The sequence below is a fragment of the Camarhynchus parvulus genome, chromosome 20 (assembly GCF_901933205.1).
Source record: "Camarhynchus parvulus chromosome 20, STF_HiC, whole genome shotgun sequence".
Lineage (NCBI taxonomy): Eukaryota > Metazoa > Chordata > Aves > Passeriformes > Thraupidae > Camarhynchus > Camarhynchus parvulus.
In genome coordinates, this window is record NC_044590.1 from 9,183,605 (window position 1) to 9,206,904 (window position 23,300).

At 47.7% G+C, this 23,300-nt stretch overlaps 1 protein-coding gene across 3 annotated transcripts in view; it reads left to right on the plus strand.

Annotated features, from left to right (window-relative positions):
- Positions 1-261: 261 nt before the first annotated feature.
- Positions 262-23,300, plus strand: part of ZHX3 (zinc fingers and homeoboxes 3) — a 46,322-nt gene continuing 23,283 nt past the window's right edge. For 2 of the 3 annotated variants that reach the window (XM_030963037.1, XM_030963039.1), the window contains exons 1-2: positions 262-318; positions 17,463-17,568. The gene's annotated coding sequence lies outside the window, so the exon portion shown is untranslated. Of the gene's footprint in view, positions 319-17,462; positions 17,592-23,300 lie in introns of all 3 variants that reach the window. The other variant, XM_030963038.1, reaches the window with a different exon arrangement.

A 23,300-nucleotide genomic window follows, 5' to 3' on the forward strand; every position in this document is an offset into this window, starting at 1 on the left:
CCCGGTCCAGATCCCAGATCCCAGGTGCCGGTGCCGGTCCCGGGACTGCCCCGACCCAGCCGGGTGTCCCCGCGCGCAGGCGCGCTCCGGCGGGCAGCGGTGACGTCAGCGCCCCCCGCCCGGCGATGGAGCCGGGCTGATGCCGGTGTGTGTCGCGCCCGCCCGCCCCGCGCTCCCCCCGCCGATGCCTGCGCTCGGCGGCGCCCGCCCGCCCGCTGCGCCGCCCGCCCCGCGCTCGGGGCCGGGGCCTCTGCCGGACCGCACCGGACCGGACCGCCCCGCACCGAGCCCCGCCGAGCCGCCACGGACCTGCCGCGGGTGAGTGCCCAGCGCCCGGAGCGGCGGGGAGGGTCCCACGCCCCGCGCTTCGCTCCCGCCCGCACCCGCTGCTCCCGGTAGCGCAGAGCCCCGGCAGGTGCGGGGCAGCGGGGCCGAGGCGGTCTCACGCCCCCCGTCCCCGTGCGGGGCGCCCGCCCGAGGGTCGGAACACGCGTGGACCCCCCCGCCCGCCGCCGCCCCGGTGTGCCCAGCCCTGCCCTGCCCTGCCCCTGCCGCTGGCCGGAGAGCCCCGGGGCCGCGCTGCCGCGGGCTCGCCAGCAATTAAAATTGAAATGAACCCAGTTAAAAATCCGGTCCCTTCACTCTGGGAGCTTTGCGTGAGCACCCGGCTGCGTGAGGCCGCCCGGGACCCGCTCGGCTGCGTGGGGCGGCTCGGAGCCCCTCTCCCCCGGCGTGGTCTGTGTTGTTTTTCTTTTAGTCTGGGTTTTTAGAGGAAGAAAAGTGGTTTTTTCTAGCCCTCGTTGGCTGCTCGCTCTATGGGCAGCGGGGCAGCAGACCCCACTCGTGTCGCAGCTGGGGCTTGGAGGGTTGGGCACGGTGGGGATTTTTGGAGCTCTTGGTGCTGCGGCCGTGCCGGGTTTAAAGTGCCGGTGCTTGGGACCAGCCGGGATGTGAGCAGGGGGCATCTCCCTGTTCTCACAGGTAGGAAAGCTGAGCGGCCGCTAAGTGACGAGCCCGAGGCCGCACAGGAAATCTGCGGCGGAGCCGGGGCTAAACCCCAGATTTCCCGTTCGGTGTTTTTCTTGCCTGGCTGGGGATAGTGGTTTAACCTCACCCTCTCGGGGTAAAGTCCTGCCCAGCTCCCAGCCAGGGCTCCTGCGGTGGCAGCCGGGCGTGTGGCCAGGTGCCAGCAGAACGAGGCCTCTGCGCTGCGAGAGGTGGGTTTGGAGAGCAGAGATGTCCCTGTGGATGGGAGCTGGGTCCAAGGTGGAGACTGGGTTTGTGCTGCTCGGGTGTCACATTGGTTTGGCACGCTGGCCCGTGTGAGAAGTGGCCCCATCCTGCTGCTCAGGGCATGCTTTGTCTGCACCCCCAAATCTGAGACAATACAGTTTTTCAAAGGACCTCTCTGCTACTCTGATTACCTGATGGGAAACTTTTGGGGGACTGGGAGGCGATGTGTCTTGTAAGGCCGTGTGACGTACCTTGAAAAGCTCATATACAAGCCTTTCTTGATCTGATTTTTCCCATTTCTGCCCACTAAAGGCACAAACTCTGCCCAGCCATGGGCTTTCTCTCTGCACAATGCTGTAGGGTGGCTCCACTTGAACAGGGAAGGGTTTCCCTGCTCTTCTCCCTGACCACCTACTCTGGCTGCAGTCCCCAAGCAAGGATCATAGCGTCCTGAGGAGCACTTCTCCATGGGTAGGAAGCCAGAAGTTTACTTCATTATCTGGAACAGCTTATTCTAAACTAATCTCTCTTTAAGAGATGAAGAGGAAGGGAAAACTACCCAGATGCTCAGATGCATTTTATTTACCATAAAAGAAAACAGCAATTTAATGATAACTTGTATTAACTAGGTTGGGTCTGTGACCTTGATGTATTTTACAACGTAGCTGAGAAGAGGGAGCAGACTGTTCCAGTCTGTTTATTGTTTCCTCTTAGTGCATCCCAGTAACTCGCAGCACACGGATGCCCACACAGTTCTGCAGTCCTGACCCACCTTTGGGGGTGGGAAAGAGGAGGCTGTTGGATCTGATTTGCTTCAGATACAGCCTAATCTGTAGCTGGTGTTAATTATATTATGGATGGGTTGGGGTTTAGCATAGGTTTTTCTGACAGGGCTCAGCCTCCGCAATTCTTGCTACTATAGAAAAGCTGTAGTAACTTGAAGCCCTGAAGTCACTCGTGGGAGCACATCCCTATCAATAAATTCCTTGTTGTAAAGCCAAGTGAAACCAGCCCCATGGGGACTGCTGGCTTTCACTGGGGAGGCACAGGGATGGATGCAGGCAGTGCTGACAGCCTGGAGCAGGTGAGCTGGGCTGGTACTGAGAGCCATCTGCATTGTCAGTGTGGGGAGATTTCAACAGCAGTGTGCCTCCAGTTCTCCTTTATATAAGTGTGTCTCCTTGCTCTGCAGGGTTTTCCTTCTATTTAGACCTCCCTTCTGCTCCTCCTCTCCAAAAAGGCTTTCCCCGGTGTATGCGAGCTTTTCCCTCCGCTTTGGTTACTATGGTGCTACTATGTAAAAACAGCTCGTCTTGTAGCTCCTGGAATGATCTGCACCTTGGGTTTGCAGTCCAGCCCTGGGACATGAGCCTGCGTCCATCCCTTGTCCAGCCTTTCCCTGTCTGTGTGATGGGACAGGTCTGGAGAGTGTTGTCTGCAGGGCACGGCTGTGCCTTGCTCCCACGGGACCTCCTCCAGGTTTCTGGGCACCAGGATCCCACTGCTTGGTGGCAGGCTGTCTCACAGGTGCATCTCTTGCTATTCCTGAATGTGGGACAGTACCTGGGCCATGATGAGCCCTGCAAGACCTGCTCACATTCATCCCCTCCAGGCATGGGGCTGACGGCAGAGGGGGCATCAGCTCCTCCTGAAAACTGTTGGGAATGGAGACAAACAACTGGGAGTCTGTAGAAACCTGTGCAAACAAAAGGCAGAAGATGAGAGCAGATATCTGCCCCCATCCTGCTCAACCCTCCCAGCTTGTGCAAGTTAACCCCCCTAGGGCTGGCTTGTTGCTGCCCACTTTGCTGTAATGGGTCCCTTGCTTCCCTTGCCTGATATTATTATTCCTTTCTGGTTTTCCACCTGATTTGCATGTAAAAAAGCATGAGGGAGGTTACTCCATGGAGAGGTCCTTGGTTTGCTCACAGCTAATGTAAATTATTGTTGCCCTCATTCTTGCAGTGGGCTGGGGTCACCCTGGAACAGAGGGATTTTGTTGGGAGAGCAGGAGCCCAGAGCCAGGTCCAGGTTCCCCCACCCTGCTCAACCTAAGGGTAATTTGCCCCATGCAGACAGAGAATCATGCTGAGTTATCTCTTTGCATGAACTACATAAGAGATCAGGAGGATTATGTCAGTAACTAAAACACCTGCTCCAGGTGGGATGAGTCTAGTCCTGCTATGGAGGCTATTTTGGAGAAGATCCTGCTTGCTGGTGCCTGATGGTCTTTGTGGTGAAGGTCAGCAGCCTCTCTCCCTCTGGCAGCTGTGATGGCTCTTCTGCTTCTGTAGAGCAGGGTGATGCTTCTAATTATAAAGGAAGAAGTCTTGTACTTCTCCCCTCCTTTGTTTGCCTTTTCTCTTTCTGGGTTTTTTTTTTCCCTCTTGACAAATGTTCTAAATAACAATGCTTAAAATGCAAATGGAGCGAGCTTGCTGAAGTGCCTGGGAAGGCCTGGTTGGGGTGGACTGTGGTGGAGCTCAGGAGCTGGTGATGACACATGGCACAAGAGCAGAGCCCAGGCAGGGGCTGGGTTGTCACCACAGCAGTCACAGCCATGGCAGCCGTGGCTCATCTCCACGTGGAGGACGCTCTCATGTCCTGCAAAGGCTTTGTGGTTTCTCTTTCCTCTCCCCATTCAGAGGGGCACTATGAGGGTGCCCTCTCCTTCTTCTACAGGCACAATAAGGGGACATTGAAGTGGACTCCTTTTATCTGTGTGTTCTTAATCTCTTATTCCTACCTTTTTTTTTAAGTTATAAATAGAAAAATTGGACGATGAGCCTTCTAAACTGTGTGTCCAGTTGCAGTCATGGCATCTGTAAGGTCCCTCCTACTGCAGGCGAGTGCTGCCTTTGCTCTTCCAGCCAGGTCCCTCATGTATTTTAGCATTTGCTTGGGGAAAAAAATGAAATAAAATAACATGGTGTTGAGGTTGCAAAAGTTTCCATTATAGCTCCACCCACACTCCTGCCCAGTAATGCTCAGAAAATTCAGTCTGGGTGATGGGGCTTTCCTGCCTGCTTTGCTGCCGGGCTGCTTGGGGAGAAGGGGAACAGCTTTTGGGGTTTTTTTAAAAACTTTTAAAATTATTATTGTTTTAATACAGAGATGCTTGAGAGCCATGACAGGAATAGGGTGTGGAATGAGCTCTGGCACCTGGCTTCTCAATAAAGAGCCTGGATGGGGCAGGTTTAAAGTGGGAGCACTCAAAAATTCACTGAGCAACAGACAGATGGATCAGTAGAAAGGGACTTCCAGGGGGGCTCTCTGCTATTTGTGTTGGTGTTGTTTAACTCTTCTTCTACTGAAGAAGTGCCTTGATGCTGTTTTCAGGCTGATTTTGTCCCACTGGTGTAAAGTCATCAGTTTGTTCCTCTGGGAAGGATAAGAAGGGAGTGAGTTGCTCCTGGAACATGGCTCAGTGTGCAGGATGCTTGCAAATGCTCTGCTCTCATGCCTCAGTAAATAAAGAGGTTTTCATGGGACTTATAAAAAACTTCTCTTTTGGAAATAGGTCAAGCAAATATTTATTTCCCTAAGGTGTCATGCCAGTGTTGCACAAATACTTGAATGGGTAGTCATTTTATTTTTCACTGCTTTGTTTCTTCCTAAGCACATTCAGTTCTTTTTTTTTCCAGTGGTGTAGGGACACACATTAATAATTTTATGTAATCAGTCCTGTCCCTCTCTCCATCTGGAAGTCTGTGCATCTTCTGTGGGCTTGGGCTGTAAATTGGAAGCTGTGACACTTTTTTCTTTACATCCAGATGCTTCTCTGCTGTGAGGATATTTTTGTTTTCCAAAAGAGTTTCAGGTCAGCGGTGGGCCAGCTGCTGCAATGAATTTAAAAACAAAACTCCTAGAATACAGCAAAGCTCAACAAAATGGCCATTCTGGTGTCTTGCTTTCCCGTCCTAAAGCCTCAGCCATGATTTTGCTGGTGTCCTTTTGGAAAGTAAGTCTAATGCTTGGGTCATCCCACAGGTGGAGAGTGCAGTTACTGCCAAAAGCTTGTGCCCTGCTGTCTGGTGGAGCTCCCGTCTTCCCCAGATAATCAGGGATCAGTTGGTGTCTGTCTTTAAAGAGGGACTGAAACTTCTTGCCTGCTCTTAAAATGGTAAAAGTAAAGAGTTTAGTTGAGAGGACCAAAATTAGGCTTGAAGTCTTGGATACCTGATCTTAGAGCTCTTCATCTCCAGGTGTCCTCAGTGTAGGAGTAGCAAGGCGCTGTGCTGGAGTGCACTGGAGTACTTGGAGTATACCTTCTGTAGGATGTTTGAGATGGGCTTGTCTTGGGTGCTTTTTGATGTGTAGAATATTCAGTGAAGTCTTAGGTCTCTGTGTGAAGGATCCCAATGGACTCCTGGCTCCTGGTGCTTGTACTCAGGGCAGGCTGCAGTGGCTGGAGACCCTCGTGGTGCCTCCAACTCCTGCCTTGGGGCATGGGAAGCACAAGGATCATTCCACCTTCCAGTGATGGAAGGCACTGGGCTTTCTCTTACAGCCTGCAGCCTTGCAGAGGTGGTCACCTCTCAAGCAGCACCTTGAGCAGGAGGCTTTGGAGACCTCGAAGGGGTGAATGTGATGCCATTTTTCACAGCCCTGCTAAGACAGGTGTTTACACTTTGCATTAAAGGTTAATTGGCTCTTACATTGTTTCCTGGCTGTGGGGTGGCCCTTGGAGACAGATCAGCCTGACCTGTGCAGGAGGTTGTGCAAGCCTGCTGTGTGCTGTGCTTTGATTTGTTAAACAGGATGTAAAAGCAGGCTCCCCATCTGAAATGTATCCTGCTCTTTCTTTGCTAGGAATCATTTCCACCTCAGAAAACATTTAAGAGAAGGGGAGTGTCTCTCTTTTACAGAGGCAGAGCTGACTTAAACCCAAAAATCCAAGCACAGACCCTCTCAGCTGTGCTGGCACAGGGGAGGCAGGCTGTGGTCTGGGCTGTGAGCAAGCAAATGATGTGAATATTTCATTTAGATCATAATCCACCTGTTGGGCTTCACTCCCCCAGCCCTGCATGTACTGGGAAGTGCAGCAGATGTTTTAAATGGCAGCCAGCACTCCCTGCTCCAGTGTCTGGCATCACCATGTTGCTTTACAGGCAGGAAAGACAGAGAGTGAGGATGATATAGAACTGCTGCAGGTTTGCAAGTCCTTTGTTTTTAGTTGTTTTCTCTCTGTTGTTCTGCCTGCTTTGGTGGTATGGTGTTGTCCTGCTCTCCCAGCCTGTGCTGAACTGTGGTTGCTCTGCCATGTGCCAGAATAATTTCTGCAGGTTGGAAATTTGGCCCTGGGAACACTGTACTGCTGAGCAGGGCACTAGAAATGAAGGTTCTGTGGAGGAGGTATCATTTGAGTCGGTGTACTGGGGGTTAATTTTACAAAACCCCTCTCCTGTGAGCAGTCACTGTGTGTCCACCTGCTCCTAACCCTTTTCCAAGCTCCTTTTGCTACTCTGTGCTCTCCTGATTTTCCTGGCATCTTTCTCTTTCTTTGTCAGTTCTTTAGATGTGTTTTTTCAGTCTTATTTTCTGCTGTGGGGTCACCTGTGTGTTTCCCTTTGGTGTTGCAGGACATTGCTTTTCTTGTAAAACAGGATTTAGGTCTCCGAGCAGCTTGTGGGTGCTGAGCACTTTTTGGCAAGCAGGAGATTGGAGTGTTTAAAGGAATTTTAAAGCCTTGGTGCTCCTACTTTGATCTTCTCTGACACCTAGGATAGGTTTTGATTGTTTGTTTGTTTTTGTCGTTTTCAAGAGGACAGTTGGAACAGAGAGGGTTGGGGTGAGAAGCAGCCCTTGCTTTGAGGGGTAACACCAATAAACAGCACTGACAGGCAAACACTGCATCCCTTGTGTGCTCAAAGCCCTGCTGTTGACAATATTGTTGTGCCTGTCCAGGTGAAATGAGATGGTAAATAGTATTTGAGATGCAGTAGTGAAATTAGGGATCTCTCTGCTGAGTATCTCTGAAAAAAGGGTTTCCATAAAGAAGAACTGAGAGCAGGGTAAGGTGGTCCCTGCTGCTGGGTGTTCTTGGGCTGGGGTTGCTCTGTCCCTTGTGCCCTTCTGGTGTGAGGATGAAGCCACCAAAGTCCCCCAGAGGTCCTCGTGGGGCAGGGGACATCATTCCTGCCTCTGTGTGGGTATTTCAGCATTGCTGGCGCCTTGGCCTTGGAAATGGGGGCTCATTTCCCACCTGTGGGGAAATTTCCCTTCTTAATTGCAAATGTCAGCCAAGTGGAAAGGAGTATGGTTGGTGTGAGGCAGTGGAGGATGGGGGAACAGCAGAGGTGTTGATGAACATGGGAGGGTTACATCGCCTTCCCAAAATATCTGCTCTGTGGATTTCATTTCTGCTCCAGTCCTTAATGCTGGGAAATGCCTTGTGCATCTGCTCTGCTGGGGCTGAGTCTGTCAGGGCATTGTAGGCATGAGGCTGGGAACAAAATGGGGAAAAAAACCCTATGTTGAATGTAAAATGTCATTGATTTCTTTCTCTTTTTTTTTTTTTTGTATTTTTCTTCTAATTTAATCAATTCCCTACTGGGTTGTAAATTCCAAATGTGAATGAGAAATAATCTTACCAGTACAATAATTAGCATGTAACCAGCAGATGAAGAAAACCCAAACTGCTGAGCTGATTGGTGAATGCTGACTGTTTTTCGAATTAATTTCAATAATCACATCTCCCATTAAAAAGAAGACGGGGTGGGGAGGAAGTCTTAAATTTTCGTCAAGCTCAATGTAGCGAAAAATGGTATGTGCAGTGTAGCTGTTCTGCATGTGATTAGAAAAAAGACCTGAGGGAGGTTCTTGAATCTGAATTAGCAACAAAGTATTTGCTAATTTTACAACCAAGTAGCTCAATTTCACCTGCTTTTTTGGGAAGAGAAATAGAATTGTAAGTGAAATATCCATAATTTTATGTAGGTGTCTAACAGTAAATAGTCTTCTAGTAGAGGAAAACATTCCCTTGCATTTGTGCTTTGCTGCAAGATGCAAAAACAACTTCCACTGGAGTAGTAGTGCAATATGGTCATTAGTAGAAATATATTTAGTGTGCATCCATCCAGCTCCCAAATAGTTTGTTCTTGTGCTTTGAAGGGAGAGATGGAAATTGGTGTTTGGTGATTTCAGAGCATCCAGGAGCTGCACACCCTCTTGGCACAGGGATCTGCAGCCCCGCTCTGCTCTGCCTTCCTCTCCTGCTATTTTTTGGCTGTTCTGCCCTGAGGGTGAGTGGTGTTTGGAGGATTTAGAAATGCTCTCTCAGCCTTGATACCTCCAGGTGTCACATCCAGACAGCACAAGGAAAGGTCACCTCTGCAGAGCTGTACCTGGCAGCTGGTCTAATTATCCACCTGAGTTCATAGTCAGGATTAGCAGAGATGATTTTATCTCCTAATGATGTTTTTCCCCTGGTGGCCGTGGCCACCTCACCCTCAGGGCTTGTTTTCCAACAGCAAAGCACAAGTGATGCTGCTACCAGCTGTTGGACCAGAGCATCACTTTAGAGATGCTTTTTCATTCCAGTTTAAACTCAATTTTAGGAACATTTGTGAATTTATGATAGAGCTTGGTGCTTTTAGGCTTAAAATTTTTCATTTAGAAGTGCAGAGATGGTCTGCTGAAACCATAGGCATACAAGAGGTGGGTCCACACTGTGCTGCAATGGTGAGAAATCCTGGAGTGTGTGATGGAGCTACCTTTTAATTAATGAAAAATGCTCATTCTGGCATGAAGCTGATGATCCCATGTGCTCCCTGTTTCCATTGTGGGGAATGTCACCTGCCCAGAACCAGGGCAGTGACAGCCAGGAGGGAGAGCAGGTCCCACAGAGCATCTCTGGTGTGTGGCACTCGGGTCCTCTCCCTCCCAAAGCTTCAGGATATGCTGGCATATGATATTATTATCATACATTATTTAAAAAACAATTGAAAAAGCCAGGCCAGCCTATGTGCTTTGAAATAGAATTTGTTATTTTATCAATTCAAGCTTGGTGTGCTGTGGGAAGGTCTGCAAGTGGAGCACTATGGGATTTTCTTGGCTTGTTTTCCTAATGTTACAGACTGTCTCAAAGAAGAATCACATTGTTTCATGTCCCCTCCACACGTGATTTTTTTTTTTTTTTAAAGCTAATGCAAACAACCCTACAATAACCAGTGAGTGAATATGCACATTCTGCACCCAGTTTGTTTGGGTTTTTGTGAAAAGCAAGATTTAGCTGGCAATCATGTTATGAGTTATGGATAAAAATATATGTTTTAAACCACCTCACTGATGGCTTTTACTTTTTTAAAATGCAATTAATTGAGTTAGAGATTTGAAAAAAAAATAAAAGCAGAGACTGAGAAAAGTCATTTGAGGTGAGTAAGCAAGTTGGCTTTTTTTTGTTTAATGAAAGTTCAGAAAATGGCCCACTGCCACTGTGTATGTTAAGGGTACCTTAAATACGGAGTGTCCTTCAGTGCTGACAGGCATCCCAAACACCTTTATAATAAACCTCTAATTATAGCTTAGTGACTTTGTAGGTTCTCTGGATCAATTTGGGAATATTGCACTGAAATCAGGGAGAATATTTCTATTTTCTGTGTCTTATGTGTGAACCAGATTCAGAGCTGGACTTGGTGAGTGTGGTACAGAGTGATGTATTTATGGTGTATTAGATAGTTGTGCTTGCTGCTTTATGATGCACTTTTGGGGTTAAACTCTGCATTTTGGGAACTGCTTCCTGCATGCAGCAGTGTGGGTTCCCAAATCCAGAGCCCAGCTGAGCTGGCTGGAAAGGGCTCGGCTGGTGGCCAGCGCCTGCAGCCCATTGCTGCCTCCTGATGTCTGCCTCTTGGGGCCCTTGGATTACAGCCCAGCACTCAGAACCAGAGACTTCAGTGAAAACCTCGCCTTCTTAAAGGGAAACAAAACCTCCAGAGCTTTGTGGTTGTGGAGAAAAGCTGGAAAATGGGAATTCTTGGGCAGAGAGTGCTAGGGAGATGCATTAGCCTGGTTGTTTCCCAGTATCCCAGACTGGGAACAGTGCCATGGGGTCCCGGGCTTGACTTTTGGCTTTAGAAGTTGGCATGGCAGACACTGCTAGGTTGGTTCTTTTCTCCTCTGTTTATTTGTTTCTTCCCTCCTTCATTTTAATACTGTCTCCTGGGAGATTCCAGCTGAAGTCTATTAATTGCTGAGATGTTTCTTTTCCCCCATGCCGTGGATGCTGGGTCCAGTTTGGCTGCGGGTTGTTTCTGGCACAAAGGGAAGAGCAGCAGGACAGAGGAGCAGTGCTTGTGTTGGGTTTGTGTCTGTCTGTCCTGCACAGGTGCCCTGTAGGTGTTACACACTCGTGTTTGGGCTCAGCCAGGCTTCCACAGCAGCAGCAGAGCCACTGCTCTGTGCCACCAAGGCTTGTCCCCATCAGGGGCTCTGTGTGTCCCCCAGGTTTTGATGGACCTTGCTGAGTCAGTGTGGGGCTTTATTTATATTTCTCTTGCAAGCCTAAGTTGGAGGTTTGTGAGATGGCTGGTCTGATGCTAAGGGATAACTTTGGACGGTTTTCTGTTGGTCTAGTAACCCTTGGAGAGGTCTGGGTAATTGCCCCCCAAAAAGTAGTCACCAGTGGGACACTGCAAAATCCTGAGGATGGATCAAATCAAGTGACAATTCATCAAAGGGTCCTTCTGCTTGGCCATCAGTTCTTGAAAATCTGGATCACTTTGCCCTCCTATTTGAGAGATTTTCATCAGAATTGTGCATTTTTTTCCCCATCCTGATCAATCTGAGGTCCTCATGACCCCAGGAGATGGAGCTTCTCTTATGTTGATGCTCCCTGCAAGGGCATCTTTTCTCTCTCCAAGTATTTTGGAGCTCGTGATAAAATTGCAAGGCTTTGGCAGTGCCCATTTGGGTGCTATTTGTGTGCCAAACCCTGCTGAATACATCTTTTATCACAGATTTGTAACAGTAGCTGTTGGAGGGGAGCTTCACAGGAGAAGTGCTTTCAGAAGAATGCTTTTGTAAGGGAACACTATCCTGAAAAAAAAGAAAAAAAAAGAAAAAAGGACCTTGCAGGCAAAAAAGAAAAAACTCAACATTTTTCATGTTCTAAAATTTGCCCATTAATTTGGGTGAATCAGGTTTTGCTTCCATTTCTAGACAATTTTGTCTGTCCTCTTTGTACAAACAAGCACTGTTATGCTCCAGGCATTTTTGGGGACAAAAAAAAAAAAAGACATTTAGGTTCAGTTAAGAAATGCCAGAATCTTTGTTTTGTGTAACTGTCCCCAGGCTGAGCCCCAGCCAGGTCCCTGCAGGAGCTGGGATTGGGACCCAGCTGGCACTCTGCTCAGGCTGGCCTCATTCGTGGTGTGGATAAAGATGGATCTGTTCTTCTGGTCCATCTTAATAGCAGAATTTAAGGAGGAGAAGGGGCGGGAGGGTTTCTGAGCAGGAGATGGAGTGGTAATGGAGGAGGTGCAGCCTCTGGGACAGGGCTCTGGTGTGCTCAGCTCTTGTCTCTGCTCAGGTCCCACTGATGGTCCCTTTGTGGCCACTGTAGAGTTGAGCTGTGTCTCTGCAAGAGCCTGGTATTCCTCAATAAACATAAAGCTTGTCCTCCCATGTTTGCCTCACAATTATCAGTGCTTTTCCTTTAATAAAAGGATTTTTCATGGGAAAACTGGCCTTCAAATCACACTAGTGTCCAAAAGTGTCCTGGCTGCTGAGCATCCCCTCTCCAAGGAGGAGGGACACGGTGCTGTGCTCCATTTCCCGTTTTGGTTTGGCCCATCATACATTGTTCTTAAGTAGCCATTTACTCTCCTTCCCATTTCTCTGGCACAGGAGCAAGAGAATAAAACATTAAAAAAGGAATGTGATTATAATCCTGTAAAAACTGTCAGAGGAATTTGGCAGTGGTTGCAGCCTGTGAGTGTAATACATAATATTATATTCATTTTTTAAATTATTAGATTTCAAGCTGACAGTTTAAATGACAAGTCACCTTAAAAAGATATAATGGACAGTGTAAAGACTGTCAGTGTGTTTTTTTCTTTGCTAACTGTGGAGTTTTCAAGGTCTCTGCACCCCCCAAAAAATAGGAACCTTTGTTTTTTGGCAAGCTGCATGTGGAAGCTGAGAGCAATGAGGTCCCTTGTATTAATAATTTGTATTATAATAGCATTGTCACTGCTGGCTCCCAGGCTTTTTTTATCCCTGAGTTAATGGCAGGGCTGCCTGTCAAAGGGAATTTTTTTTTTTTTGGAAAAAACTTATTTTTGCTTTTGTTGTCTCTCTGCTCCCACAAAACCGTGTGTGAATGGCACCAGTAACTGCAGCTGGGAGGGGCTGAGATAAGGGCAGAGGAACTCTTCAGCCATGTTACTGAATGTATTGACAGTTTAAATGTGTATTCAGCATGGGAAGCAGATCCCAGGGGACTGACAGAGTTCCCCATCCCAGAATATCCCAGCAGGAGCTGAAGCTAAAAATGCCAAAACCTCCAGGCAGTGCAGGAATGGAGCCACAGCTTCCCACATCCTGCTGTAGGCCTGGGAGTTTTGGATGAAAGGGAAACCAGTGCTCTTCTGTTTCCTCAACTGGAAAATCACACAGATGATCAGAGCCCCATCAAGCCTTGCATAAAACACGGAATAAAGCGATGATTACTGCTCTCAAATAATAGATTAAATTATAATTTAATCTAATAATAGTTAAATTTATTAATAGTTAAGTTTATTAATAGTTAAATTTATTAACAATAGTTAATAGTAGTTAAATTTATTTAATAACAATTAAATTTATCTCTTTGTGTGGTTCTGAGAGCATCCTTTGGGCAGTGAGATGAAAATGAGAGGAGTGGGAGTCTGTTGTTTCCTTTTCTTGGATGAGAAGCTGACTATCATTTGCTGACTTTTAATGCACCATGTTGTATACACCTGTTTGGTTGTTTTTAAACCCAACCTGAATAGGATTTGAAATTTTTAAAACTCTGCCATAGGAATTATTTATGGGAATATTCCATAATCCCTTCTCTTTGCAATGGAAAAAATTATTCCAGTAGACATGGATTGGACCATGATCTGCTTGTAAATTCTTGGAGGCTGGGCATAAAACTCAGTTGAAAATAAACATCAGCACGAGGAGTGGTGTAGTGCAGAAGGAGTCCTTGTCTGGTTCTGGCTGGAGAGAGAAGAGTTTGGGTGGAGGAGATCCAGAGAGTTGTAAGGAGATTGACTGGAGGTCTGAACAAACCTGAGCTGTTTGGCTCTAGATGGGAGAAGAGCAAGGCAGGAAAAGCATCTTCAGGTGCCTGAAAGGGAAGGAGGTGGTTGCTCTCTGTGTACACATGGGAAGAGCAAGAGGTCACGGCCCTAAAATTGTAGAGACAAAAGTTCAGATTAAATAATGGGCAAAATGAAGGTCAAAATAATTTGCCTGAAAGTAACAACAGGATTTGATAGTCTGAAGAGCTTGTGGAGCATCAGTTGTTGGAGGTTAAAACAACTTGGAAATATCTTTCAGATATTTCTTGATGGTCACTGATGCATGAGGAAGATGCAGTTTATTCCCCTGCAGTGGGAGTTGTCCTGTGCTCCCTTCCCTCCTGGCCTGGAGTGGTGAGGCTGGAGAAGGTTGTTTTTGGTCTAAAATAAGCAAGAGATGAGAAATTATGTTCTGTGGCTTAAATTTTCAGGCACTTAAAAAAGATTGAAGTGACTAAACATAATGTAAGTTTGCATGCCTCCCTACAAAAGCAGATGTTGCCTAGAAATATTTTATGCTCTTTGGTTCTGAAATTGAATGTTATGGACATTAAATTGTACAACTTGCCTCTCTCAGTGGTGAAGCTTTTCTGGGATGCTGGTTGACTTGAGTTGGAAGAGACAGAGGGGAGTGAATGATGTTGCTTTTAGTACAGCCATTTCTCTTTAAAGAAATATCAGTGAAGTTGAGTTCCCAGCTCTGTAAATACTGGAGAAATAGAAACAGCCACCCTAGAGATCCTGAATGGTAACTTGTCAGTCCTTTAATTGTACCTTGGGAATGGTAACTCTTTAAAATCAGTGTTCCACGAGCAGCAGAGGCTGCAGGGCCAGACTCTCTCTGCTGGGCAGTGTCAGGAGGTCTCACATGTCTGAGAAGTTTCCTTCAGGAAGGTGCCCATCTCTGCCAAAGCTGGGATCTTGCAAAGTGCCTTCATAGCTCAGCTATTTATTTATAGTTCTGAGAACTGCAAGAAAAGGTGAAGCATCCCTCAAAGCATCCCCTTTGCAGACTGGTGGGCAGGGGAATTGTTTTTGTGTTTTTCTGTATCATTTTGTTCTTCTTCAGCCCAACTTCTGTGTGGACAGAGGGGTGTGCTTGGAGCTGCTGTGTCTGCTTGTGTGAGTCTCAGGGTGAGCCAGGCTTTGCTCTGCAAGGAGGCTTTATTCTGGGACAGCCTAGTTCCCTTTTCAGTCACGTCAAAAAAAAATCCCAAAAATGAGCAAGAAGATCTGTTAAGATCTCAAAAGAGAGCTAACAGCTGTTAAAAAAATAAATCTGAGGTGGGGTTGTCAGGTAAAAGGAAAACAGGATAATCTCTATTTTTGAGCCTTTGCAGTGGATTTGATTTTGAAATGTTCAACCCTTCAGTGGATCTCACACACGGTGCTGGAGTTTCTCTTTCCCCTTTCATGAGCCCACTGGTCCAGCTGGTTCAGACACTGCAGTGCTAAACCTCCAGGCACAGTAAGATGGTTCACTCTGTGTGTTGAATTTGCTATTTGGGGAAGATATTCTCCACACTGGAACTGTGTGCAGGTTTTGAGCTGCTCAGTCAAGCCTTGGGAAGCCGTAAGGACAGCAGTGAGGATGGTAATGAAGGACAACAGTGGGATGGTAATGAAGGCTGTGGTTCTGGCAGACACTGCAAATAACTGAGACAGAAGGACCTCAGTGTATCTTGGCTGTTGGATGCTGGGATTTTAATATCTGAGAGAAGTTAGGGAAAAAAGCATGCCTTGGTTGTCCTTGTTGCTGTTCCAGTTTCAGTGATAAGCAGCTGAGCTGTTTGCATGTTCTGCTCTGAGGAAAGCGTGGTCCCTGCCCTCTCGCCCCAGCCCCCTCTGTGTTATTCTTCTTGAAGCAGCAATTCCAGGGAATTCAAGGAGGAGCTGCCAGGGTAATCATGGCTCATGGTGCCAAATTTGCAGGGGCTTTACTCCATATTTCAGAACGAGGTTTTGGAAGAGTCAGATTTATCTCTGCCTCCAGCTTAAGTTTCTATTTAAGCCACCTTTAATTTCTTGAAGCGCGAAGCTGTTCTGACTGCTGTGATCGAGGTCACTCTTTAATTTAGGTACTCCAAGGAATGCAAAATCTTGTTTGCTGAAGTCTTAGGCATATGCTGAATCCCTAAAGGAGTGTGTGAAGGAAATTAAATGTACCATGGCACAGGGAGAGGAGCAGCACTGTTACAGGAGGAGGAATGGCAGATAAGCAGTGGGGCCATGCTGTTATCGCTCGGTTTGGGAGGTGCTGGGGTTGTGCAAGTCAATATAGGACATTTACACAAATTTCTGGAATAAAACCCCACTCCATCAGCAGTCTAGTATTTGTTTCTTATTATATGTTAGATTTTTTCTGGCACAGCAAAGTTTGTCACCTGTTATGTCAAGGTCTCGGCATTCAACGCTGGGATCTTTCCAAGTGTGCTGAAACCTAATTGGTTAGGGGTAAGCCTTCCCTTCATTTTAGGGGAGGAAAAAAAAAAGAAAAGCAAGGAAAAAAGAAAAAACTGTGGCATCTAAAGCATTTTTCTTGTTCTCTCAAGTCTTGTGATTTGCCAGACTTAGGCCTCCGGATTTTTCTCCCCCCTGGTTCTGGGCTTGCTTTGCTTTTCCTGTGAATTAAATTGGGAGAATAACGTACAGCAAATAATTTATAACAGATAACATTGAGCAGCCAGCACTGCAGGTCTGGAGAAAGCTTTCTCCAAGCATGGCTCTGCAGCAGGGAGCATCAGGACACCTGAGTGCTTAGTGAGGGAAAACCTTTGTGTCCTTCTACTCTTGTCCAATTGCTTTGATTTTTTTTTTTTAATCCTGCTGGGTTTGGTCTGTAAAATTACAGCCAGAGTGGAAATGTCTTGTCTGCAGGATGTTGGGTGGGTTTGGGGAGCCCTTTCCTGAGTTGTAATGCATCTGTGCCTGTTTGGTGAAATCTCTCTGTGCCACTTAGTTAATCCAAGAAATGCAACAGTCGTGTGCAAAGCATGTGGTCAGCAGGATCCAACCTGAGCAGCAGATGAGTGGGGCCCTGGCAGGGAACTTTAGGGACTGGAGCTGGCTGAAGCACAGGGACACTTCACAGAATCATAGAATCACAGGATGGTTTGTGTTGGGAGGGACCTTAAAGATCACATAGTTCCAGCCCTCCTGCCCTTGGGCATGGGACACTTGGGACATGCTCCTGGGAGAGGAGGACCTGTCACTGCTCAGGCAGGAGCTCAGGCAGGAGCAACAAACAACTTTAAATTTTCCTGTAGTTGGGCAATCACAACCTGATTTTCCTGGTTTTCATCCTTGTTCCAAGCTCTGGCTCACCTTTTTCCAGGGTGACTCTTTGTTTTTCAATATGCTGTTTTCTTCCCTGGTCTGAACTTAATCCCAGAAATCCACTTGGCTGCTTATCTCTTTAGACAATAAAGTTTAGAAATTAGGAAATAACATGGAGCTGGCTCTGCTGCTTCTCCAGCGGTGAAGGAACAGGGATTGGATGGCAGTGGGGGGAAATGAGGGGAGAAGAGAAGGCCACAGCTATGAGCAGAGCTGTATGTTATATTTAGCTGCTGCTGTGGCAGTGGCAGTCGGGGTGCTGTGGTTGCTGCTCTAAATATGTTCTGGCTAGTGGAGGTTTTCAGCCCTGGAATGGACCAAGCCCACAGTTTCCAGCACACTGCAGCTGGGGGATTGCTTTCACTGGCTTCAGGGCTTGGTGATTAATTCAGCAAATTTGGGTAACTTCTGATAAATAATGTCTTTACTAATTGAGAGGGAGAAGAAAACCCCAAAGATGGGTGTTTAGAGTGCTTCAGTGGGGATGTACTGTTGGGAGCATGGCAGGGTGGGCACCTCAAGCTGATCAGTGTTTCATTTTTGCTTTTAGCCTTTGCTAACCAAGGGCTGCCTTCTCCTTTAGGGGTGCAGCAGTAATTTTTGGTGTCATGTCTTCTCTTCCAGCCTGAATCCTGGTGCTACTGAGGCAACTGCAGGCACTTTAAAGATGTGGGTGAGCACAGAGGAGGGGCAGGAGAACGACAGGCTCAGGACGTGGTCCCTCGAGCAGGTAGGACACTGCTGTCACCTCAGGTGCTGTGTGGGATGTGAAACCTTCTGTCCTGTGCAGCCTGGACAGGGAAATGTGTGTTCCAGTGTGTCACAGAGATCCCTGGTGGCTGAAGGAATGATCCTGCAGTGACTGGCTCCACTGCCTTGAGAGCAGGGGCTGCTCTGTGGTCAGATCAAACTTGGCTTCTGCTTCCAGGTGTCCCTGAGAAGGGGGAAATTTTTATTTTCTTTGCTTTTGGATATCACTCCTTGAACAAAGCTGAGTTCAGATAGCCTGTGTGTTTGTACTTTTCTCCTGGCTGGCTCCTCTATCTGTGTGCTAGTTGCTGATTTACTTTATTTCCATATCACTTAATAAATATCCATTTGTCCCATGGTGTGGATGAAGGGTCAGGAGAGCAATGCTTTTTCCCTTTGGCTTCTGTGGATGGAAGAAGTGTGCTTGGAAATAACACTTCAGTTTTCCATTACACCATTCCAGGCTTTTGAAGAAGAAATTGGGTCTCATAGCAGAGCCAAGCTATTTTATTTGTACAAAAAGTAAGCTCCATCAGTGAGCAGACTGGCAGGGAATTTGTTCACCCAGTTCATGGCTGTGTGATAAATGACAGTGTCCCTGTGGAAATGGGGGTTTTCAAACCCTGGAGTGGTTTCTACTCAGCTTGTGCCACATCTGGAGACTGCTTGTTTGTAGACTTTATTAAATAATCAGTGTTGGGAGTACAGTAACTGGACTGATGCTGTTTGCTGCAGCTTTCCTGACACACTTCCAGCTCTGTAGCCTGTTAAACTGGTAGGAACAAACTAAAGCACCCTGCTGAAGCATGTGATGTGCTGGGATCCACGTGCACCCTCAGCCCCCTGAGAGCTGTCCTCCTTGAAGTTCCCTTCATTAATTGCACCTAGGTGGGTCCTCAGTCCCTTATGGCAGTAATTGTGCAAATGCAGTGAACATTGTGGCTCTCTGGTTGTCCGGCTGTTATAAACAGAGAATTCTGCTGGAGGAACAGGGTGAAGCTTTGGTAGCTTTGCTCTGCCTTTGTAAACAGAGTTGGTCTCTTAGGAGGGAAAGTGTGGAGAAGGGCATTACATTTTGTATTCCTTGGTATCTGCCATGGAAAGACAGCAATAATGGATGCGGATGGTTCATGTGGAAGGTGTCTGGGTAAATCAGAAGGATTCCTTTGTGTTCCATCTGCAGAAAAAGACACTGTTCATTACTGGAGGGCAGCACCCAGAGATGGCTTGTGGCCTTGTAGCAGTGTGCCATCCTCCCTGCAAGCTCATGGTCCTGTGCTGGCCCACGAAGGATTTTCAGTATCTTCTCAGGGAGCTGTAAGAACCAAGCTGAGGATCTTTGCTGCAGAAGTTGGCTCCTTTGTCTCTGCTCCTCCTTTTCCCCCACCCTCCTGTGGTGTCCTCTCCCTCCCAATTCATTTGTTTTTAAAACGATTGTGCCATTGTGTGCATCAATACGTGCATGGCCTGTCTTGTTTTTCTCTTGGCCTGAAAGTGCAAAGCAAATCTGTTTATGGTTTTGGTGAGCTAATTCTTCCCCACCCTAGATTTTTAAATAGACTCTTTCTTTACCAAGCTTGCAGAGCTTGCAAGATGTATTGAAGTAATGGGAAAAATATGTTGTGTGTTAACCTTCCTTTTTTGTAAAACTTTATTTGCAAACCCTATTCCTGGCAGTGCATCTGGGAAGTAAATATCTGGATGCTGGAGAAAGTAGAAGACTTTGAAATAGCAAAATGGGCATTTAATGCATTTGGGGAGGAAATGTTTTGAGTTTTCCACGTTCAGCGCTTGCATTGTGAAGCAAAGCCTAGTGAGCTGTGCTCAGCTGTCCCTTTAATTATTTATCTTTGCCTGCAAATCCCAGTTGCTGGGCTTGGCTGCTCCCTGGGCTGTCTGTTACCTTCAAACAGGCTCCTCCAAGGCAGCTGCTGACCCAGACCTTGCAGCTGAAGGTAAGAGCAGCAAGGAATGCTCTTGGCCTGTAAATAGTGCCTTGGATTAAGGGCTTGGTATGTCACTGGTGTGTTGGAAATGTTATTTTTGCCTCTTGATTTCATCCTTCCTGCAGATCAATCTCAGACCTGTCTGTTTAGGTTAACAGCCTTCTCTGCATCCTTGTGGGGGTTGCAGAGCTCTGTGTGCAGCATTTTCAGCAGGGTGTTCTGGCTGCTGGAGGCAGAGCTCAGCTCTGCTGTGGGGGCACTGGAGGAGCCCCAGGGACACCCCTGGCCATGGTGCCTGGCTGCTGCCTTCCTTCCCAGCCCTTGTGCTGCCTCTTTCCTGTAGCCTGCCCTGCCTCACCTCCAGCCTGGCTGTGAGTTATTTCTAGTGAAAACTCTGAGCTGCTTGTGGCTGGCCATGGGGCAGGAGCTCTCTGTGGAGATGTGGGGCTTTGTGCAGCCTGGTGTAGGGTTGGTGTTCCTGCCCATAGCAGCAGGGCTGGACTAATAATAACCTTTAAGGTCCCTTCCAGTCCAACCATTCTGTGATTCTATGGCCATTACACATGCAAATGCACTTCTCCAGCCCCAGCTCTGTAGGGCTTGGCTGGGGCCTCTGGGTACTCCTGAAACATAAATAAGCAGGAGTAGGATTTCAAAGCAAGCAAATTTTTGACATAGTTGATGTCATGCCTCTTCAGCCCCGTGTTCAGGGCCCAAGGATCTGCAGGCCCACAGCTGCTAGTTTGGTCTTGTTGCTAATAACCCTCTGGAGGTGTTTTCTGCTGAGCTGGTTCATGCAGAGGGCTGAGGGGTTCACCCTCATCTGGTGGTGTCAGGGAAGACAGGATCCATGGTGGAACAACACGAGGTGCTGTCCCAGAACTGGTGCCCTGTGTGAAGCTGCAGCCCTGGACGTGCTCCTCACTGGGGTTTGTGGTGTGGAGTGACAGCCAGGACCTCTGGTGAGTGGCCTTAAAGGGCTGGGCCAGGGTTATCCCACTCATGCTGCCCTTCCACCCAGAGCCTCTGCTCTGCCAGTGAAAAACAGATGGGGAAAAGAGATTTCATTTCCTCACCCTGAGAGGTACATTTTTCACAAGATTCCGTTCACCTGCAAATCTGCAGCAGAGCTCAAAACAAAGAATTCCCCACACAAAAGCTTTGCAAAACAGGATTGTCCTTTGTCCATGTAATTTGGTAGCATGTGGGGTTTCTTTCTGTAACAGAGTTTCAGAAGAAGTGAAGCTCTCTCCCTTTTCTCCTTTTCTCTCTGCTGGGCTGGCAGTGTTGGTGCTCCCTAGGAAGGTGATGGCTGCGGCTGGCACTGCCCAGTGCCCCTCAGTCCCCAGGCAGGGCTGTAGCCCTGAGCACGGAGCTGTGAAGCCTCTCTTATCTCCTCTTTTCCTCTCTCCCCAATCAGTATGTGTAACTGCAAAGTTCCCCAGCTTGCAGATCAGATGGAGTTTTCCAAATGCCCTTGCATCCTTTTCCCTCATTCCTCCCTTCCTACTCTTTCTTCTTACTGATCTGTTTGCTCAGGACACGTGTACAATATCAGTGTGACAAATTAAATTGCTGGTACTCAGAAAGATGAGGCCACTGGCTGCACAAACTTCTTGGCTAGCCCCACACTAACAGTTCTGACTCCTGCCCCTCTCATTGTATTTTGTGAAAGGCAAATTCCACCCTGCATGTCCCTTTCCAAACCTATTGCCCAACACTTCCACTATTTGTCATCAGCTGAAAGGGATCTGAGCACTGCAGATATCCACAGATGTGGTTTGATGGTCTGTGCTGTTACTCACCACATCTGTGCATCAGGAGGGTTTGGCTTTGCTGTTCCCCTGTGCTGGGGTTTGGGATGTGCAGGGGCTCTGCTGTTCTCTGGTGAGGTGAGCAGTGCCCCAGGAAGGCTCTGGGCTCCAGCAGCAGCAGCTGGATGCTCCAGAGATGCCTTCAGCCAGCCCTGTCTGCCAGGGGTGCCCTGAGGCTGTGCAAGGCTCCAGTCAAGGCTGTGTCCAGTCTCTCTGAAGGGACTGGGATGTGCTTGAACAGGTTTCCTTTACGAAGGGAAAGAACTGTGCCTGTGGCCTGTGGAAGTCTGGATAAAGTCCATTCTATTGTTTTGTACCAACACAAACTGGTGGCACATCAGGTTCAAGGAGAGGCCTGCTGCAGAGGGAGAGGCTTTGGGATGTCTGGCTCAGAGCTAAGGCTGCAATATTCTGTGTCCTCTGAGGTATTTGTGAAAGAGGACACAAATCCAAGGTGAAATGGTGAGTTCTTACTCACCACCCTTCCAACTGTGGACTGGGGGCCACCCTTCAAAACAAAGTGATTCACTGCAGAGGAAAAACAGCTTCTTATTTCCCAACTTGATCTGGAGCCTTGTAATCACTTTGGTGGCTCAGCTCTCTGCAGTGCTGAGGAGTTGTCTGTTCCATGCTGTAAGTTTTCTTTTATTTCCAAAACAGCCCTTTAAGCATGTTGGGCTGTAAGAGAAACTCGTAATAATTCCCTCTGCCAGTATAATTCAGTGGCAGTGCAAAATAGGAGGGTATCTGACTAAAGGTGACCCATTAAAGGGTGAATTCTGATAAATAACTAGACTGGGGACTCACAGGTTCTGAGTTTAATTACTGACTTTGCTATAAGCTTCCTGTGACCTTGGGCGAGTTATTTCAAATTGCTTTGTGCCTCATTTCCCTTTCTGTAACACACTGGTGACAGCATTTCCCTTCCAGCCAGGAGCTGTGGCAGTGGGAAGGTGTCTGTACCCTTTTCCAGAGCTGCTGTGTGAAGAATCTGGATGGACTAGGAAGCATGACCATCTCATGGGCCTCTTTTCTGTTTTCCTGGGAAAACAGAACAGGATGATCCATTTAAAGAGTTTTACAGGTACCCAGAGAATATGTTCCATTAGGTCCTGGCATAACTGCACTAGCAAGGTGGTTGCTTCTTGAGCTGTAAAATCTTCCTTAGCACTGCTCTCAGCTCTTGGGCTATGAATTGATGGCCAGTTTGGGCAGAGCAGCTTCCTGGTGCCCCTGTGCTGCCTTTCTGCTTTGAACCTGGGTGACTGCTAAGGAGGGGTGATGGCTTTGAGGATAAGGATGATGGCACATGGTCCTGCTCCCCATGGCAGTGTGCAGACAGACCTTGGGCAGATCATTTCATCTCTCCCTGCTCCTTCCCAGTGTAGGGTAGCAGCACTGACCACCCCTTTTCCCACTCCCTAAATGTCAGGAGAAGCTGTGGGAAACCCTCACATGACAGCTGTCCTGGGGGAAGCTGCCTCTGTTTTAGGTACAGCAGAGTTGAGACAGAGTGATGCTGAGCCTCCTTTGTCCTGGGGGCATGAAGCCCTTCTTCCCTTTGCCATATCTGGGGTGGATCTGGGACAGCCACCAGCCTGAGACCCCCACCCTGCGGCAGTGAGTGAGCTCCAGCTGGTGTGGGATGCTGTGGGTGGATGGAAATTATCATCTCTGGGATGTGGCAGAAAATCAGACCTCGTGGTGCTTGTGGAGGAAAAATGTTCTTAAGGAGTATCTGACCATCCAGAAATATTAAAAATGCTGTTATCTGTATTTCCCTCTGGTCACACAGCTGGTCCAAGTGGCTTGTGCAGGCTGTTGAGAACCAGCAGTGTGAATTGTGGCCACTCATTCATCTTTGGTGTGAATATATAATTTAATAATAATATAATATAATTTCTATCACCTGTGCAAGAGGCATGGCCCAGCAGCTGGAAAAATTCATCCAT